Source organism: Parasteatoda tepidariorum, chromosome 5, assembly GCF_043381705.1.
Source record: "Parasteatoda tepidariorum isolate YZ-2023 chromosome 5, CAS_Ptep_4.0, whole genome shotgun sequence".
Taxonomy (NCBI): Eukaryota; Metazoa; Arthropoda; class Arachnida; order Araneae; family Theridiidae; genus Parasteatoda; species Parasteatoda tepidariorum.
The window spans coordinates 83,251,475-83,272,520 of record NC_092208.1 but is presented as its reverse complement, the minus strand read 5'-3'; the positions used below and the strand labels follow the sequence as shown (position 1 = coordinate 83,272,520).

The window sequence follows — 21,046 nt, the reverse complement described above, 5'->3', positions numbered from 1 at the left end:
AAAATTTGATAAGAATTTCTTTTTTAAGGCTGTTTCTAATGATAAGAAACGTGATTACATTTAGAGTATTTGAAGTTCCGAAATAGCAATTACGTTTAATTGTAATCATTTCTTAACTGTTCACTTATCATTACTTATTTATTTAATTGTTCACTTATCATTACTTACTTATTTAACTGTCCACTTATCATTATTACAGGTACAAATACATGATGAATAAAATATTAACTAATTACTTAATGTTGCAATTAATTCAAATGGCTTTATTTTGTGAAACAAGCATTTCATTCATTACCTTTAAAAATATACAAATGGGAAATAACAGTCGACATGTTTTCAGCGCTTCGAAAATACTCGCCCATTTTTAAGATTTGCCTGACGTGAAAGAAAAGAAACAAAAGTGATTTGAAATTTTAAAAAACATAAAATACCAAAAAAAATGAAAAAATAAAATGGATAAACAAAACTAGAGAAACCACATTAGCCGAGAGAGAGAAAAAAAATAAAAAACAGAACAAGAAAAACCACAGTGGACTAGAAGCGCAAATCAGGAGCGCCATGGAGAGGTAGTAGGAAACTAATGTCGTCAACAAAAGAGTGGCATTCGTATGAATAAGACAAGATTACAGGATATAAAGATGAGCAGATATGACAGGGGTAAAAATAATTTTGACCGAATCGAAATTGAATTTTTGACCAAGATTCCAGAAATGCGCATCAAATGATGATGTTTCGTTCATAACGCACACATCTCTCTTGCTCCTTAGGACTAAATTTTAAAGCGATTCTAGCTTGTCCGATGTAGAGGTCGCACTGATAAGGAATGTAGTAAATACCCAATTTTTTTTAAATTTCAAATCACTTTTGTTTCTTCGCATTCACGTTTAGCAAGTCTTGAAAATGGGCGCCTGTTTACTGAAGCTCTTGAAATATGTCTACTGTTATTAACTATTTGAGTATTTTTGGAAGTTTTTAATTCAGGCAATATCTTACAGCTTCAGTTTCTTGGGATTGTTTATTTAAAACATTTCTATCGTTATTTATGAATAGTTAACGGAATGTTAACAATCCGGAAGAAGTTTAGAAAACTTCCGGTGTATCCCTCCGCAAATGCTATGATTACGAAGCAATGTTTTATGCTTTGGGGCGATGGTAGCTATCGACAATGTCAACCGTCACCTATGAAAAGGTGCCCCATTTCAGAAGCGAGTTAAAATGTATTATATACTAGTGGATTGGAATTATATTTTTGTAGTGGTAGATACTCTGCAGTATAGTAATAACAACTAACCAAAACTAAACTGCTGTTTGTAGAAAATGCAACACCATGAAAGAATCATCAGAATCAAATGAAATTTAATGCAGAAACGACTTGTACTGATACAAATAAATGATGAAATTTTCAAAACAAAAGAAACAAATTAAGCGTCCGAAATCAGTATTTGGTGCAGCCACCACGCGCTGCAATAAGTGCTGCTATACGACGTGGCATGGAGTCAAACAGATGTTGAATATCTGCTTGAGGAAGAGAATTCCATATCGCTTGTATGCGCAACCAAAGTTCGTCTTTGGAAACTGCAGGACGCGGATCACGAGTGAGACGCCGACCAACCATATCCCACACGTGCTCAATAGGCGACATATCCGGCGAATAAGCAGGCCAAGGAAGAAGTTGCATGCGTTGTGCTGAACAGAAGTCTCTAACAGTCCGCGCAACATGTGGGCGTGCATTATCCTGCTGAAAGATAGCTCCAGGGATGCCTTGAAGGAAAGGAACGACTTCGGGCTGTAGCACTTCACGGACGTATCTGTTGCTATTGAGATTACCCTCAATTCGTATCAAATTGGATCGTCCATGATACGAAATCGCACCCCAGACCATAACTCCGGGTGTTCGACCACTATGTCGTTCAATAATACACTCAGGAAGGCAGCGTTGACCGGCATAACGTCTAACACGAACACGGCCATCATGGGTCCACAAATTGAAGCGTGATTCATCTGAAAAGACAACTTGGTGCCAATCAGCTCGCCAGTCTCTGTGCTCAAGAGCCCACTGCCGACGCAGCCGTCGATGATCCGCCGTGAGGGGAATCCTGTATAATGGCACCCTTGCACGCAATCCACGGCGCAGCAGACGACGACGAATTGACGAAGCCGACAATTGTACACCTGTAGCAGTAGACCAATGTGCTGCCAGCTGCCTGGAGGAAGCTGTGCGATCATTCACCGCCATGCGGAGCAGGTGTCGATCATCGCGCTCTGACGTCACCTTCTGTCGTCCAGTGCCTGTTTTTCGAGTTGTTCGGTGCTCGTCGGTCCACTGCTTCCAAACTCGCATCACTGTGGAACTGTTCCGCTGCATACGAGCTGCTATTGCGCGATAGGAAAATCCTCCTTCTCGAAGGCCGATTATCCTCCCTCGTTCAAACTCCGTAAGTTGCTTGAATTTCTTATTCTTCCGTCGTGGAGGCATACTCAGGTCTCACTAAACGTTTGCCACTAACAAATAATCATAGACTATTTTCAACGTCCCGCTACAGCACTTTATTTATACGCTTTCAGCATCAATTCAGAGGGCGCTGCGCGCGCCACGCACGCGCGATGGCTCTGAAACTTTATTAATTTGCATAATATCCTATATCCATTATTAAAATAATATTTCATTTGATTCTGATGATTCCTTCATGGTGTTGCATTTTCTACAAACAGCAGTTTATATTGTGCTTAAACTTAACTTAAATTTAAAATCATTTCTTTCATCGTATAAGTCAACAGTGCAGATATTTTCTTATTTCATTAAAATTAATATTATCGTCATGATTACGGAGAATGATTTATTACTCACGGTAAATATTTTTTAACCAAATTCTATAACTTTTAAAATTGAAGATAATTAAATCATCAATAAATTAAAAAAAACAAAATTAATTTTAAGATCATAACTTTTTTTCATTATAGTGTACAAATAAGTTAGCTAAAAGTGAGGAAAAGTTAGATCCCTGTGGTATACCACTTATATGAGAAAACATATTTTCTCTCTTGTAAAAATAATTAATAAAAAGAGAAATACTAATTAGAATTACCCAATAATCGAAATCGCAACCAATGGTATTTTTATAATCATAGTAATAGCTCAAAAGAACATCTTTTACTTTAGAAAGAGGAATGCCATTGACGAGATCTCGGAAATCAAAAGACACAATAGAATTGATGTTATTTTGTTTAATAAATGTTAAAATAGGCTGGTTATTAGTGATGATCTAAGAAAAGTCTTCTTCAATAATATTATTGTTAATAATTTTTCTTAAGTAGTTAGAGGAAATGGTACCAGGTTTAGTTTGGTAACTATCAGACTCACAAAGTGATTATTTTGAATTTAATAGGAATTTTATGAAATTTTGGACTGATAATTGTTTAAAAAAATTTAATTTTAAAATATGTTTAAATTTTAATTTTTTTTAAATAATTTTTAATATTTTTTAAAAATTATTATATTTTTTAAAAAAAATATTTTATTAATAACTTCCTTCTTCTCTTTAAAAAATTTATATTTTGAAAGCATTTTGTAATGCCTCCTTATTTTACTCTTCTCTAAGACGCAGCCTTTTTCATCTTCTTCAGAAAAAAGGGGGTAGGCATTCCCTTTGTCTGACCCTCGCCCATTTGAGGTACATCTCTGTTAAATATAGTCGCCCTTTTAAGAGTAAAACTATTTCAAGAAAGAGCCACCAGGAGGGTTAAATAACCGTTACCTACAATTGTAATTTATAAGGAAAAAATAAATAAATATTAATTAAATTTTGTTTCAATGAATAATTGTTTGATTGTTCGAACATTTTGTATCATTGAGTTCGAATTGTAACAACTTTAAAGAAATAATCATTGACTAGTTTTTACGATAGCCTTTGCATAAAAATAATAATCATAAAATAATTTTGTTCAATTATATATAAACTGTCAAAATTTTTTAAGGCTTTTGAGCTTTTAAATTAAAAAATAGCTAGTGGAGGTTTTAGAGTTCTTAAAAATTAATAACATTAAGAAAGTTCCGAAGTTTAGGAAAATTATTTGCGAAGCGCGTTGCCCCCTACCTCTCAGACGCTACGCCAATGGACATCATGCATGCATTTGCCATGGAGATATAGTTACGGTATAATTGTATAATCCATAACTTTTAATCAAAAAGAAACTAAAAGTTAAAATTTAAAATACCAGTGGAAATAATAAATAATGAATTATATAAACACCAAACCAGTTTTTTAATGGCTCATGCGCATTGGTGGGATTGTTTTCCTCCAACATCACTCCTCCCCATAGTACTGTGACAATTTTATTCATTCATTCAAAAAGCCCTCACGCGAACCAGATTTCTCTCAGATAACATTTTGTACAAAACAATTGTAAGTGAATCTTCCTAATGTTTAATTTATTAAGTATTTACTGATTTATCTCATATTTAATTGTATTTTATTGATCGCTTAATATAAGTTAATGAATGGTGTTTTCAATAGACATGGGGGGAAATATCATCTCCTGCTCTTTATGATGCAATTTACCGTCAAAATTTCCGGAGATAAGCTACATCTACTTTTTATATTTTATTGTGCGAGGCGATAATTTCAAACAGTTAATGTTATTTTTAATAAAATAAATATTTTCTGAGCGCTTATCTGCTGCAGGAATTATTTCCATATTGTGATTGACTACAAAATTTAGCGACATTCCCGGAAGTGCTTGCCAGGAATTTTTTGATGGGGTGTCAGGAGTGGGGGCAGATTTCATGACGTTCAAGTTGGATTAATTCCATAACAAAAAAGCGTGTTCTTTTCCCATTATTTTAAAAAAGGAAACTATAGAACTAATATTAATATAAAGAAAAATATTTTTCGTATTAACATGTATGTATGTAACAATTTCGAAGGTGATTTCAATTTTCTTTAAGAAGTAAATAATAATTGATACTTCAAAATTGAGCACTCGTAATGTGAAATTTAAGAAGAAGAAAAAATATTTTAATGAATAAATTAACTAAAAAAAATTTTTATTTCCTTTCAAGATGCGAATTATTGTTTGGCAAAATACATTTTAAGACTAAACATTTATTCCATCTCATAAAACTCACACAGATTATTGAAACAAAAAATTTATTGCAATTAAGTATTAAAAAATAAGCAATCATTTAAAAAAAAAATTGCATTTTATTCAGAAATTAAGTTCTCACCCATGATTCGTCTACCTATGATGATATTTTACCTCATCATTATATGGCCATGCTAGTTGAAAGCTGAATTCGTAACGACCAGCCTAATTCATCGCTGAGATTTAAACCTCTGAGCCATTGCAGCTCATTAACTACTATGGGCACTGTTGGTGGTCAGCCTATCGGGATTGATATTGCTGATCGGCTCGTAGATGAATAAGCAATGAATACAATTAAATGAATCTACAGTTAATTGTTGAAGCTAATAAATAAACAGAGATTAAAGAATCAGTCTGTAAATTATTTTGTAAATCAATAAATGAGAAAAAGCTAGATTTTGTGTTATTTCATTTATCGTATCATCTATCTTATTTTCTCTCATTTATTGATTTAATAACTCATTCATTCTCTCTTTCGGAGATTATTTAATCCGTTTATCAATCATTTCTCATTGCCTTCTGATTAATTTGTTCAATTGATCCGCAGAATCATAGTGTTGTTGATTTAATGAGTCTCTTAATTATAGGTGCACTGATTTTCATTGAAAAAAGTTTGGCTGATATGTCGGATCTTCCTTTGTATCATTCACCATAATGGTTTTTTATATTTTATTTTATATCCGTCATGGAAAAGCCTACCCAATTTTCGGGTTCATTATTTCTAATGTTCAACTCCGTAATATTGTAATTTTGAACCCAATCCAGAAGACAAGGGAACTTCTGGATCAAGTATAGAGGGAAATTTGCCTTCGTAGAGGACTTTTTGATGAAACTGACCTTACATGGAGAAGATGTCCACGAGAACCTTCCTCGGTTAGTCTGATGGCAAAGAGACTCTAACCCATGACCCGTCTACCACTGAGGATATTTCGCGTCAGCACTGCGGTCGGTGCAAGCCGTATGCGGATTCGTATCAACCAGCCATTGCCAGCATTCGAACCCGGTTCCCCTCATTGGAAGGCGAACGCTCTATCCCCTGAGCCTTCGCGGCTCCCCCCATGTTGATTATGTCATTTTTCTAGAGGAGTAATTTATTATTTTCATAAAAATTATAATACTGCTTTTATTATATTCAGGTGGCCTTAAATTGTGTCCCCCCAAACCCTTCCTATCATTGTCTATTATTTCTGGATGGTCGGCTTTGCTGTCTTTCACTATTGGATGAATTAGCTGTTCTTTACTGCTCATGAGCTATGAAATTAATTTATTTCCTTAAAAAAATATTTCACATGTTTGCATGCTTTAAATATCAGTAGATAGAAAGCTTAATTCATAACCACATGAATCCTGAACGAAAATTAGAATTTCTAATTAAGTTTTTACCTTCAAATCACCTTATGTTAAATTCTTATAAAAGTGTTTAACTTTCAAACCTCATTGATACAGATGATGAACTATATAGTTTAAAATTAATAATTATAATAAAAATCAGAAGATGATCGTAAGATATTACGTTCGATTTCATTAATTTTAAATATTCTAATGAGTGTATGTTTTAATGGATTGCGTCGAAATATTTCTAATGTTCAGAAAAAAATTTCTGGTAATATAAATTTCATTTAATTCTAATATTTAATTAAAATTGCAGCAGCACTACATAAATTCATCCAGATTCACGAGACAAGATAGCAATTTAAGAAATGTTGGTCAGTCAAAATAAAGTAATTGCTTCTTCACTTTGCTAATTCCTCGAAAAGAAATTTTCCCTTTTAAATTTAGCAACTCAATCTCGCTCTCCCTTGTTGCATTTGCTTCTTGGTTACAAAGGGAAAACTTAGTATATGCTTCCGATTTCCTTAAAAATAAAAATCATGCAGTTATCAAAAACACAATGCGGAAAAGCTCATATAATTATATGATTTCTTTATTGCATTTGTTTCTTGGTTTCAAAGGGAAAATTTAGAATATGTTTCCAATTCTTTTAAAAGTTAACACTATGCAGTCATCAAAAACACTTCAGAAAAACTCACTTAATATTCTTATTTCCGCATTACTTTTGTTTCTTGGTTACAAAGGGAAGATTTAGTATACGCTTCCAATTTTTAGAAAAATTAACACTATGCAGTCATCAGACACAATGAGGAAAAGCTCATATAATTATATGATTTCCTTATTGCATTTTTTTCTTGGTTACAAAGGGAAAATTTAGAATATGCTTCCAATTTCCAGAAAAATTAACACTATGCAGTCATCAAAAACACTTCAGAAAAACTCACTTATTTTTTTTATTTCCGTATTACTTTTATTTCTCTGTTACAAAGAGAAGATTTAGCATACGCTTCCAATTTTTAGAAAAATTAACACTATGCACTCATCAAAAACATACCAGAAAAACTCAATTAATTACATGATTTCCATATCGCATTTAATTTATGGTCACAAAGGCAAAATTTAGTATTTGCTTCGAATTTCCTTAGGAACTAACACTATATAGTCATCAAAAACACATCAAGATAAGCTATTTATCACCTAAGCCATCGCTGCTCAAAGGGAAGTTAAAAATATGCGATCAAAAGCACAACAAGAAAAACTGATGTAATTATTTGATTTTCTCACAATTGCTTCTTGATTACAAACGGAAAATTTAGTATATACTTCAATTTTTATTCAAATCTTAAAAATAAACAATATGCAATCATCAAAAGCACATCAGGAAAAACGTATTTAATTATGTTATTTCCTTGCTCTTGTTTCTTGGTTACAAAAGAAAAAAAAGGATATACTTCGATCTCATTCAAATCTTAAAAGTTAACACTATGCAGTCATCAAAAAACACATCTGGAAAAACGCGTTTAACTATTTGATTTCCTCACATTTGTTTCTTGACAACAAAAAGCAAAATTAGGCTCAAAAGTCAGTTGTCTTAAACGGTAATAATATGCATAGATATACATCTATTTCTTTCAAATTTTAAAAGTTAACACTCTTCAGTCATGGAACGAAAAGTATGTCTATAAACAGAAATGATAACGTGCATAAATATTTTATTAAAATCTGAATAAGATCGTCCACTGTGTATGTTTGTGTATAAATAGATAACAGATAATTGATATTTAAATAAGTGTATCTTCATACGAAATGCTTAAACATAAAGTTACTTATTTAATAAAAATGCATATTTTTGTCAGTAAACAATCTTTTTTTTATAAATGAATTCTACAGCCATTCTTTTTGACAAATAAATTTTTATTTTTTGTACAAAAAAACATTTCTTATACTTCATCGATTTCATCCAAGTAAACAAACTAGCAACAATATCAGTTCTAGTTTCATCAATTTGTAAGCTCTTTGAAAGTAATGATAGATATCTGTATTGATGAGCATTTTTTAGATTCTTAATCTTTGTCTTCGTCTTGTGGCTTCGGTAATCTTTGAAGCACACCTTTTTTTCCATCAAGCAAAACATAATCACCTGAAAGGTAAAAAAAGGAATACAATATACATTTGTTACTTTCTAAAAAAAAATACTAAATTCGAATTCAACTACTGCATCTGGTTTGAAAAAAATAACTACAAGGGTGGGAATTTTAATAGTAGTAACACTGGTACATGGTAACTATAACTGTAGTAACACTGGTACATGGTATATACACCGTGTAACCTAAATGAATAATGTTACTTATATCACACGTTAATTACATGCCTTCCTAACCTCAGATCACATGAACTTTAACATCCAACATCAAGCGCAAGCGCACTGACGGAGGAACAGAACCTTGAGCTTCCCGGAGCTCTTATGCATAGTGACACGATGTTTTCGAAACAAGAACAATTAAATTGGATGAAAATTGAATGTGCCAAAGACTGTACGAGTATATCTATGTCAGCAAGATCTTAAAAAGGCGAAAGATTAACCTGATTGATATAGGTAAACTAGGGCATTTATTGCAGATGCTTGCAAAGAATCTGTATTGCCTTACAGAGCAGTAAAAAGAAAGTTCATGAAATTCTTCAACGAGGTACAGTTCGTTCAACAGGAGTTGGCACTTGACTCTGCCCTCATCACGTGGTATCCGACGATATTGTATCGCTGTTTCAGGAAGAAGGATTTGAACAATACTGAACAAGGTTGCCATTTGGGGATCGTATGACAAAAAAAATTATTTCGCAATCCTTATGTGCATTTTTTTAACATTAAATGTTTCATAAATTTGATATTTCTCTCTTATGACTGTTTTGTTTGTCCTTTTCGAGAAAGTTTGCTGGGAAAACAGCAGTTTTTAAATTTAAAACTGTTTGCCGTTGGAGCATATTAGGGGTTGTCTCATTTTCAAGAGCAGAGATGCTTCTCCTCCTTCAAATGGTACACCACCCCATTCGAGCTACCACAAAACAGGTGCTTCTGAAGATATTCCATATCACTATCATCATTGCTGTCTTCGTTACATAGTTTTAATATTTGAAGGACTTGACGGAATATAATGATATACTTTTCAGTCCGTCATTATGTATTTTAATGCATTTTTTGTGAAAAATATTAATTAAACCTAAAATAACAACTATTTAATGAAAATGTTCAGTGCAATAGAGAAGTTATTATAATTTTTAAAACAAATTTCAAGTATTTATACATACTTCAAGAGAATTCCACTACTTTTATTGCATACCTGTTTTAAACTGCTTTGTGGCTCCTCGAAGTCCAACAACGCAAGGAAGTCCATATTCTCTGCTTACAACAGCACCTTTATTAAAATGCAACAAATATTATTCTTTGAATTCTTATTTTAAACAATGAACCAGATTATTGTTTTTTTAGTCTATATATTGTCAATTTCTTTCAGTAACATTTGTTTTCTTCGTTTCATCGTACAAGAAACAATATGCTTAGGTGAAAAAACTAAGTTTTTAAATTTTATATTTTTTGCAAGTCCAATTTTCAATTTTAAATCTATAGCATTAAACATGGAATGCTTAAAATAAAAGCTAATATATTTTTCATACTTTTTTCATTATTTTGTGATAATTTAGATCAGAATAAAGGAAAAGTATTATACTTAGCGTTTTAATAATTTATGGCTATGAAAGTTAACAAGAAACACTGGTCTTTTTTTTCTGCATTAAAGGTAAAATCTTCTTAACTCGGCTCACTTTCAAACAATAACTTATCAAATTTGCACTGATTTACAGTTATTTAGGACTAGGAGAAACAGTTACTCATCATTGAAATTTCTTTAATTCATACAATAAATTATTGCTAAATTTTCAGATATGAATGAAAAAATATTTCAAACTACTTTTTTTTTGCATTTTACATTTTAGTACAAATATAATTCCGACAATCTAACAGATTTTTTTTAGCAGCCATTAGACCATTTTTCGTAATCAAAAAATACCAAAATCTATTTCTGCTTGCAATAAGAGCGTCAGAATAAAAAATACATAAAAGAATCACTGATGAATCTTATCTGTGTGATGAATACAAACTACGAATGAAATAGTCTTCTTAAATCCAGTGGGAATTTTTCCCACTACGGTAAATAAGTGTTTCGAACAATCTATATACTATCTATTTCTTTCAGTAAAAGTTATTTTATTAGTTTCTCTTTATAAACTATGTTTAAAAGAAAAACTGTGTTTTAAATGTTATATATCTTCGAAAATACAATTTTAAGTATTCAACTTTCAACATTGAACTAATATGCTTAAATTATAAAACATAAAATATTAGAAAATGGAATTTTATAAATTGCGAACGTGAAAAGTAATATAATAAAGGCTTTAATGTTGTATTACCATGTGAAATGAGTCCTCCAAGCTCAGTGACAACACCAGATATTATTGGGAAATATGGACTCCATCCTATGTCTGTACTGTAAGCGATCAAAATTTCCCCTGGCTAAAAATATAATTAACATTAATTTTTTTGTAAAGTGTGTTAGCGTAAAGAAATTTTCTCAAAATCTGCAATCCTTTGAAAATGCATTTAAAATATGAGAAATTTCATATTAAAAAAAATTGCATAATTTATTTAAATAAAAAGTAGTTAAAATTCTCAAGAATAGCAAGAAACATTTTAGTTTCGTTTTTGGGAGTTGATTTCGGTGATCGGTTTTCTCTGCCAATATACGCAAAAAAAAAAAAAAACTATAGCTTCATTTCTAAATATCAGGGATAAAAAATTTTAATAGGCTTCTCAGAGCTAATGAATTGAAGATCAAATATGAATCGCAAAAAGAATCGACATTTTTTGCCGAAATTACTGATTTTCATTCATCCGAATATCATAAATCAGTAGAAAATTGAAGAGGCTATCGCAACTGTTAAAAAAAAACATAATTGTGAGGAATAAATGTCAATTAAAATTTTTTGAAATTAATTTTACCCTATACTTCAAATATATAAAGACTAAGAATTTTTTTAATATTCAAGCACATGAGTTTCAAATTAGGAAAATATGTTCAAGAAAATGCACTCAAATATGAATACTATCTATATTTTGAAATAAAAACATATAATTAAAGAAAAAAAGAAAAGATTGGAAAGCAGTTTTTTTAACGGTACATCTTAATGTCACAGTTTCGTCTAAACTAATTCTCAGAAAGATCGAGCTATAATGGCAGATGATGCTATTTTCACTTAAAAATATACCACCAAGAAATAAATAAACCCATAAAGGTAATGAAATATTTAAAAAAATCATTAATCTCGACTAACTTTCTTAGTTATTTGTAATTACTATATCAAAAATAATAGTTTTTTTTAATCATTTTTACATTGTCAAGGATACTTTTATAGTATATTTCTTCACAATTTGGTCACAAAATAAAACCTATAAGACTGAACAACAGTAAGATATTTATATCCCATAAAACTGTCAAAAAATTTACTCGAATCAAAACTTTTCATTACGATCAAAAAATCCAACTGAGGAGGTTAAATAGAATTGTATTTTACTATAGACAATGACTTTATTAAAGCATACAAACATTAAAAAAAAACTCAAAATATTATTAAGTTATAAAGTTATACCAATTGCTATTTAATGTATTGTACTCTGAGATTCAGATTAAAGAAATAAGTATTATACCCTATTCTTTGTCATTTGTGAATTTTTTATTTGATAACTGCTCCTTTTGTGACAAAAAACATTTTCGAATGGGTAAAAATAATTTTGTCCGCCATTAAAAAATATATTTCTCACTTACCTAATAAAGAACCTGATAATCCTGTAATGATATTAAGATCTGGCTTAAGTTCACTTAAACAGTTTAAAAAATGGCGAACAATTAAGCAATTAATTAAAAAATGAGGAAAATCAATTAAGCAATTAATTAATTTTCCTCAACAACTGCAAATATTTTAAAATAATGTTTCGAAAAAGTAGGAACAAATAATAGTCTATAATAAATTTTTAAAATCTATGTTACGTATTTTTGAAGATGTAATTTGGTTGAAAAATTAATGACTAACAGTGCTAAAAAAATGTCACAAAGAGAAAAATCATAGATTATATCAAATAAAAATAAACAATTTTAGAAGGGGAAAGTTTATATATTAGTCTTAAAAGTTATATCAAAGTATATTTTACATATTTCAAAACAAAGCTATTGTTTATAAAAACTGAAAAACTTTATTTTAATTATTGCTATGTAGTTGTTACTTTTACGCATATACATGTACCTTTAATTGAGCAGCTTGATCCAGAGATACGGCTACCCTAGCATATCCCTTAACAACACCCTGGCTAACAGGAATACCTGGAAATAGGAATGAATAATCTTAAATTAAGCGTTTAAAAGAGTTGCTATACAAATAATCAACATAATTTTAACACACTAATTTCTTTCTTGAACGCCAGAAAATCAGAACAAAAACATAGTAATAATAATTCAAATAAAATATTAATAATAACTATAAAATTCATGAAAATAGAATACTATTCTACCTAATCTGCAAACTGTTCTAAAATACTATTCTAGCTAACATGAAAACTGTTACAGAATACTATTCAAGCTAACATGAAAACTGCTTCAAAATATTATTCTTCCTGACTGAAACAACAAGAATATACAAGAAAACTGTTCTAGAATACTATTCTACCTAACTTGAAAACAGTTCTAGAATACTATTCTTCCTAACTTGAAAACTGTTCCAAAATACTATTCTAACTAACTTGAAAACAGTTCTAGAATACTATTCTACCTAACCTGCAAACTGTTCTAGAATACTATTCCGGCTAACATGAAAGCTGTTCCAGAATACTATTCAAGCTAACAAGAAAACTGTTCTAGAATACTATTCTACCAAATTTGAATCTCTCCTTCTACATTAATTAAATATTTATTCAATTTACTCATACTTATTTAATTTACTTATATAAATTTACTCTTTAGTAAAACGATGATATGGAGTAATTATATTTTCTTCAGACTGCAATTTTTTTAAATGAATTTCTGCGTACATGGCTTAAAACGAAAGCAATATTATAAACATAATTTAAGTCACTTACATGAAAAAAACATAACCAGTAAAATCTCCAAATTAGTTATGTTCTTTTTCTTATAAACACTTATACAAATTACATTTGTGGCTTTCGTCATAAAAATTAATGTCAATGTTCAATCATTACAATTTTAGGTCGAATACTTGAGTTGATCAGAAACGATTGAAACAACGCTAACCACTACCCTTTGCATGTTCTGTCAAAAAATTGCAACATACGAAGCATTTGCCAACTACCAACTACTAAGCTTATTTCAAACTATTTTAAAGAGTGGTACACATTTAATTAGAATTAAGCTAAATTTTTGTGATCCTATAGCACAGAGGTCCCATGAACATTAAAAATTTTGCGAAGTGATTACTTTAAGAAGTAAGTTTCAATCATTTAATACATTTTTGACCACCTCTCTGTTATTTTTCAAATAAGATGTATCTGTATAGAAATATTATCCAATCAGATCTCTGAATTATGAGGTTGGTATCGAAAAAAAAGGAATTCCTATTAGTATTTTAATCTAAATTATTCATCACCATTAAATTTTTTTAAATCAGCGGGAACCCTGTAAATGTTTTATAAATGGCGTTCATTTTTCTTTTACCTTGCATTGTTAAATCAGCAATATATTCAGTTGTATCTGAAGTTTCTTCTACTTCATTTACCTAAAAATTCACAAATTCAATGAGGAAATTGTAATCTGAAAACAATTTATAACAGATGAAGAATGCTTTTTACAAGTCACTATTTCAAATACATGTAAATAAGTAATAAAATTAAATAATTGTATATACAATAATTATTTGAATTTGAATATAAAAAACTTTCGGAAAAAAACTTTACAACTGAAGGCATCAATATATCTTGAGTGTTATTCTCAAGAGTTAAACTAACTTCATTTTAATTGAAAATATATAAAAAAATTTATACTAAATTCTTACATATAAAGCAAAAATAGAACACTTACTGGTTTGGGAAAACCTCGCATGATTTCGGGAAACTTGTATTGATCAACCACTGGAAGTATTTTTCTGCGTTGATTTGCTCTGAAAAAATATACAAAGAACTTGAAATATAATATACAAACTGGCAAAATGTTCGTTTGTATTGTAAACAGGAAAATCACTGTGGAAGGCAATAGAATTTTTATCTTATTCGTCGGAAATTTATCGAAAAGTACAAGTTCAGCCATGTTGGTTCAAGGGTTAGAATACTCGCCTTATAAAGAGTAGACCCAGTTCGAATCCCAGCAACTGCTGCTCGATAGAAATTCTGCCGCCGTCTCACACCAACCACAGTGCTAACGTAAAATATCCTCAAGGTCATAACGATAATGGGTTCGACTGCTCTTGTCAAAGGGCTAACCATAAACTATTTTAGCGTTATCCAATCCATGTAACGCGATTACAAGTTAGTTCCATTACAAAATATTAAAAGAAAGCTAGTTTGTACCAATGTTTGATACAGGAGTTCTCCTGTCTTCTAGGTTGGGTTTAAAATTAAAAGACTGCAGAGTTGAATATTGACAGAATTCGCAAATCCAGAAATGGGTCAGCTGTTCAACACTGGTAATAGTGTAAAATAAAATTACAAAAGCTAATGTGATGCCACAATTGGCATTTCGTACCTTTTGAGATATCTTTAATTACTCACACTTTTCTTCATTGTTAATCGAATTATATTTAAATAAAATCAATTAGTTAATTTTTACTTAAATCGAACATAAAATATTTTATTCTTTTCTTATCGATCAATGTAACGGCTAACCTTTTTATTTCAATACTAATGTAGACTCATTAATTCTTTATCGCAAGTTTAGTTTCAGTCTGAATGTACAAATTTGTAAAAATCATGTATGTTTATATACATACATAAACACTTATCAGCACCTTTGAAAATAACACCTAAAACGAAAAACATGTGACCTAAACAGATGACATCATAAGGTGAAATGTATTATCGCCTTCTTGCTGTCACTTCCTACGTAGCAGAGAAGTGGGGACACTACGAATTCATTTGAGTGAATTTCAAAAATTTGTCGTGAGGAATAAACTACTAAATTGCAAACTGTTTTATAAATTATATTTCAAAATATTTGTATTTTTTAAGATATTTTAAAATATTTATATTCTATTTTAAATATTATATGAAATTTTAGAGAGAAACTGATTACAGATTTTAAATCAACTACGCATTATTATCTCAGTTACAACCAAAAATATGCACACAAGAAAAAATTGCTCCCCAGTGTTATCAGTAAATATTTGATGAATTCTCGATAGTTAGGAAATCCACAAGTGGTAGAAAAACAAGAATTAAGTCTGGAAGAATTTTATAGAAACAAAACTATTAAGGCATTTTCAAGTCTAGAAGATAACTTGTACGGTCGTCGAAAAAGATTTTACAAAGTGATTGTAAATCAACAATTAAGTTTCAAAGAAATAGCTAAGAACAAAACTATTAAGACATAAATGAGCCTAATTAGCCGAGAAATATATCTTATCTACATATTTGTTTTAAATTATTGAGACTAAAAAATTTTTTTTGAAACTTTGTATTTCACGATTTAATAGAACAAAACACAAATTGGTCTGCCACTACGAAAATTTTTTCTCAGCGGTCGTACAAGTTGGCCGCAACACAAAATTATTCAAACGTCTATAAGCATTTAATTAGGATACAAATAGATCTTATATAGATATTTTATTGAGCTCTTGATACGTCGTGGTAATTTTTTAAAAAAAATTTGAAACGTTAAACTTTAAGATTTAATGCGTAAAAATGATACTTTTGCTATCACTCAAAAAATGATTTCTTATCGGCAAAACATTTTTTAACAGAAAAGTATCATCAATGATGATTATTTTCTAAGTTTCGCTTTCCAAATCAAAGAAAATTAAAGAAAACTGAATTAATTTAACGAAGTTAAATTGAAGAAAACTGAATTTACCTGGATATTATTTTTGGATATCTCGTATTCAACAAATCTCTAATTTCCTCTAATGTCATAAAATATATAAGGTCTTTATCCGGAATACGTCCTTCTGCCACCATCAACTTCGCCAAATGTCTAAAACCTTTTCTGTAGTGGTCGACACTTTTGACCACCATAGACTGAAACGAAGAAAAAAAAAAAACAACTTTAGCACACCATTAAAAATAAGTTCATGAAAAGAAACAACATAACATAGAAGTGGAACCTACCTTACTAGTTTCTCTCGATCTTACACCCCTACGACAATTTGGAATAGCGAATCTTAAAAGCCACCTGAAATATTCCAACTAGTTTTTACAAGTTTTTGGATAAAAAAAGCCTTAAATTAATTAAAAAATTAAATATTTGCGAAAGTAAGTAATCTAAAGTTATTTAAAACAAATTAAGAAACATAAAAATAACATCTTTTAAAAGAGACATGTTCATCTTTCTATGCAACATTATTAGAAATCACAACTTTTAACCATTTTGACTTTTCGAAAGACTTTTCCTTTAACCCTTCATGGTGCAATGAAGCCAGTTTGGCAAAATTCAATAAATGCTACAAACCACTAGAAATATATAATTAATTTCTTCCACCCTGTATAACTTTTGATCTAATAAAAGGATCTTCACATTCTATGACACCATCTTAATGGCTCCGGGGGTAACCTCAACTATGCTAATTATTTTTAGGGTTTCGGATTTTTGAATCCCCAAATATATGGAGTTGTCGCAAAATGAGAAATATGGTCCAAATAATTTGGTCAGGAGAAAGGTTAAAAGTTTTTACCCCTTTCTTTTTATTTTGCTTCTTGCGTATTTCGACATTTCTCGAGAACTATGAAAGTAAATTGAAAACTGTTCGTACTCAATTATAAATTTCGTTTATCCAAAGACAATTCCATACAAAAAAGCAAATTTCAGTAAACATTTATAACTTTTTTATGTTTTATTTAATAACAGTAGAAAAAACTTTGACTTGCAAGGTATATAATTTTTTACTTCATTTTAAAGTATTTAATTTCACATGGCAAAATACAGACTTTTAACGTTGAATATTTCCTGAGAAAGTGAAATTTTAAGTGAACAACTTTTTTAAAATTTAATTTCTCAGAAACAATTTTCCGTCAAAAAAGTTATATTTATTCAGAGAAAATACTATTATTGTGTCTGATTTTGTAGCTCAAATTACCGCCTGCGCTAATTAATTAGCTCATTTGAGATCGTTCTCTCGAACCAGTCATAGAACGCGAAGATGCGATCATAAGATAAAAAATTACTCAGAATGACCTGTTTTTTTGTTTGTTCTGTGCACTGATTTTTACATTGCTATCCAGGAACTTTCTGAACATGTTTGGTATGATTTCTGATGCAATATTTCGCACTGAGTTAAATGAGATTAATTCCTAGGCAACCATATTATTAGTTTAGAAGTTATAAGCGTTTTATGTACAATAGATACAATTTTACGCTTAAACTTAATCACTCATCTTAATTGATATAATTACAATTGATGTAGACGTGACAATAGTTGCCTATATATTTCTCTCAGTTAAAAGAATGAGATCGAACGCGAATCAAAACAACTGATGATAAAGTACTGTTTTTGAATTATACTTCTTATGAAGAAACCCTTATAACTTCTAAACTATTTGCCTCATGGCTTCAGGATTGGTCACAATCTTTTCACCGTAAAAAATTTATCGTAAAATATCCCATAATTGAAAAAGAAATGTTTAAATATTTTGTGGATATCGAGGTGAAGTGTATACTTAAGTACGTGTCAAAAATCGTAAATTTTTTAAAACAAAAGTTCTTGCAATTTTGAACTATTTGTTCAATTGACTTGTACATAATAACATATATTACCTGTTCAGAACATTTAAGGGCGTCCGTAGTTCAGAAAATAGCTTTGAATAGTTTTCATCTGAGCTTTCGGAGTCTTCTTTTGCGCAGCCTGCTAAAGTCTGTAAATAAAATCAAAAACATCGGAATCATTTAAAAGAATACTGAGCAACCAACTTGTATAATTTTTGGTGAATATTTTTGAACGTGGTTGTAAAATGATAATTAAAATAGAAAGAATTATCTAGGAAATTTAACTATACATTATCAAAAGTTTTTTTTTTTTAATAAATATATATGTATATAATATTACTGCATTATAAAAAAGAACTCTCGTATATATGCGAATTATTCGTTTGTAATGGTGAGTAACACATTTTAATAAACTCTATAAATCTAAGCATACCGGATACTACTACAGAGACACTCCATTGTCGAAGTCGGTTAAGGCGTCACTCGCATTGCTGGTTCGTGACCCAAATGAAATGAGTTTGATCCTGGGGGCCAACTAAACAACCTAAGTGCAAGCAAGGTGCACGTCGCGGTTGAAAATCCTCTCGTTAATTATGGTGTGGGGTAGCTCAGGTTCTGTCCACGTCTTCTGATCAGAGTCGAATTGCGTGGCATTCTAACCAAATAGAGCTCTAAAAATACAGCACTTGTAAATGCAGGCGATCGCCAATAGTTCACTGGTCAGCACTTGTGTCACGCAAATCAAGTATTACTACTGCACTTAGATATTCGTTAGTAAAAAGTATAATATGGGGGCTATCAAGACCTAAATTGAATTTTAGTTTGCTAACAAAATATAAAGAAGTAAATTATCAATTTTTTTAAAAAAAATTTCTTTTTCTGCTATTTTTAAAGTTTTGGACCAAAATAACCTCTTCGTGGCGTTTTTTTAGACCACTCATTTTAATATACTGGAATTATTTTAATAATTAGATTAGTTCAAATTGAGGCTATCAATTTATTCATTGAAACAATGGTTTTCAAAAACTGTATCGTTTTGCTCTCTGATTTCAAAATTTAACAACTTATATTTTGTGTTGGACAAAAGTAACTCCTCAAGGACCAAACTTGCCATCCGCTGACAATACATTCATTGAACAATTCGAATTAACTTATCAAACGTCCGTATAAAAGGAATGCCAATTTTCTAAGCTTTGTGAGGGGAAAAATTATGTTCGGAAAGTTTATTTTTTAATGCAAAATTCTTTATTTAATCTTAATTTAAAGTTACTTGTTATAGTTTTTTTATTAATAAGTTCCAAAAAGAATAGTAATTTGTTCCAGTTCTCTCATGGTTAGTCTTTTAAAATGTTGGCAATATTAACGAAAATCCTGTAAGCTTTGGATTTGACTGTGAAGCACTTTATAAAATATTTTACAAACTCTTAGTAATTGACATTCCAAGTTATAATAATAAAGTAATAATAATAAGAAAAAAAATCTAGTTTGGGTATAAAAATGTGCATTACCTATTTATAAATATCAAGTGCAATAACTAATTTTTGAGCAGAAAAATAAAGATTACAAATTAAATTAAATGTATAATACAAGTGGTCATTGAAACAAGAAAAAGAAATACAAATATTTTAGAAGGCAAATTTACAAATATTTATTTTTAAAAAAAAAACAGACAATTTTACATACTTGTAGGAGTTTAATAAAAATCCGTTGATCTTGACCCCATGGTGTCGAATTAACATCAAACTGAAAAAGAATAAAAAATTGAATATTGTAAACACAAAACTATTTAGATTTTAACCCACCTTTCGGTTACTGCAGCATCGAACTTGATTTAAAAATTGATAAAAAAGGAAATAAGCCATTAAGAACTTCGTGCTATTGTGCCGCGCAATTGAAAAACCAACGTAAGCGACAAAAAGTTCCAAAATTTTGATTTTTATATATATTTTGCATCTTTGTATGGTAAGCTACATAGATATGGTGAAAAAAATCAGAAACAAACTTTGTTTTATCAGTTATTTGAAATTCTATTTAAGGCCGTTCATAGCATTAGCAATAAAAGACGAAAAGTTGTCGACCCACTTTTTTCGGACTCATTCATGAAGCACTTATGCTGTTTATTAATACACTGCTCAAAAAAATTAGGGGAGCAAGCAAAGAAAGTAAGAAAATCGTGCGAGACATCCACAGAGCTGCATGAAATGGATAGTGCATACGTATCAATTCGCGATACAGAAAAAAAGACGTAAAAACATATGGAATTAAGCTTTAATTCATGGGAACTATGGAAAAAAAAAGCCGATTTAAGGCAACAATTGGTTTACATGTAAACGATAAAAAAGTAATGTTTGGAAATGATGCAGTACTGTTAATAAGGCGTGTGGTCTCCTCGAACAGCTAAGACTGCTGCACACCTGTTTCCCGTGGATGCGATGATGGTATCGATGAGAGTTTGAGGAATACAGTTCCACTCCTCAAGAAGGGCAATCTCCAAGTCACGGAGAGTTAATGGAGGCCTTGGTCTCGCAGCAATCTGTCGCCCGAGCACGTCCCAAACATGCTCGATTGGATTCAAGTCAGGAGAGCATGCTGGCCATTCCATACTCTGTATT

The 21,046-nt window shown here is 30.4% G+C and overlaps 1 protein-coding gene across 1 annotated transcript in view; it reads right to left on the bottom strand.

The window, feature by feature from the left end:
- Positions 1–21,046, bottom strand: part of LOC107437837 (rifampicin phosphotransferase) — a gene marked incomplete in the record, with an annotated part of 597,639 nt that overhangs the window by 451,665 nt on the left and 124,928 nt on the right.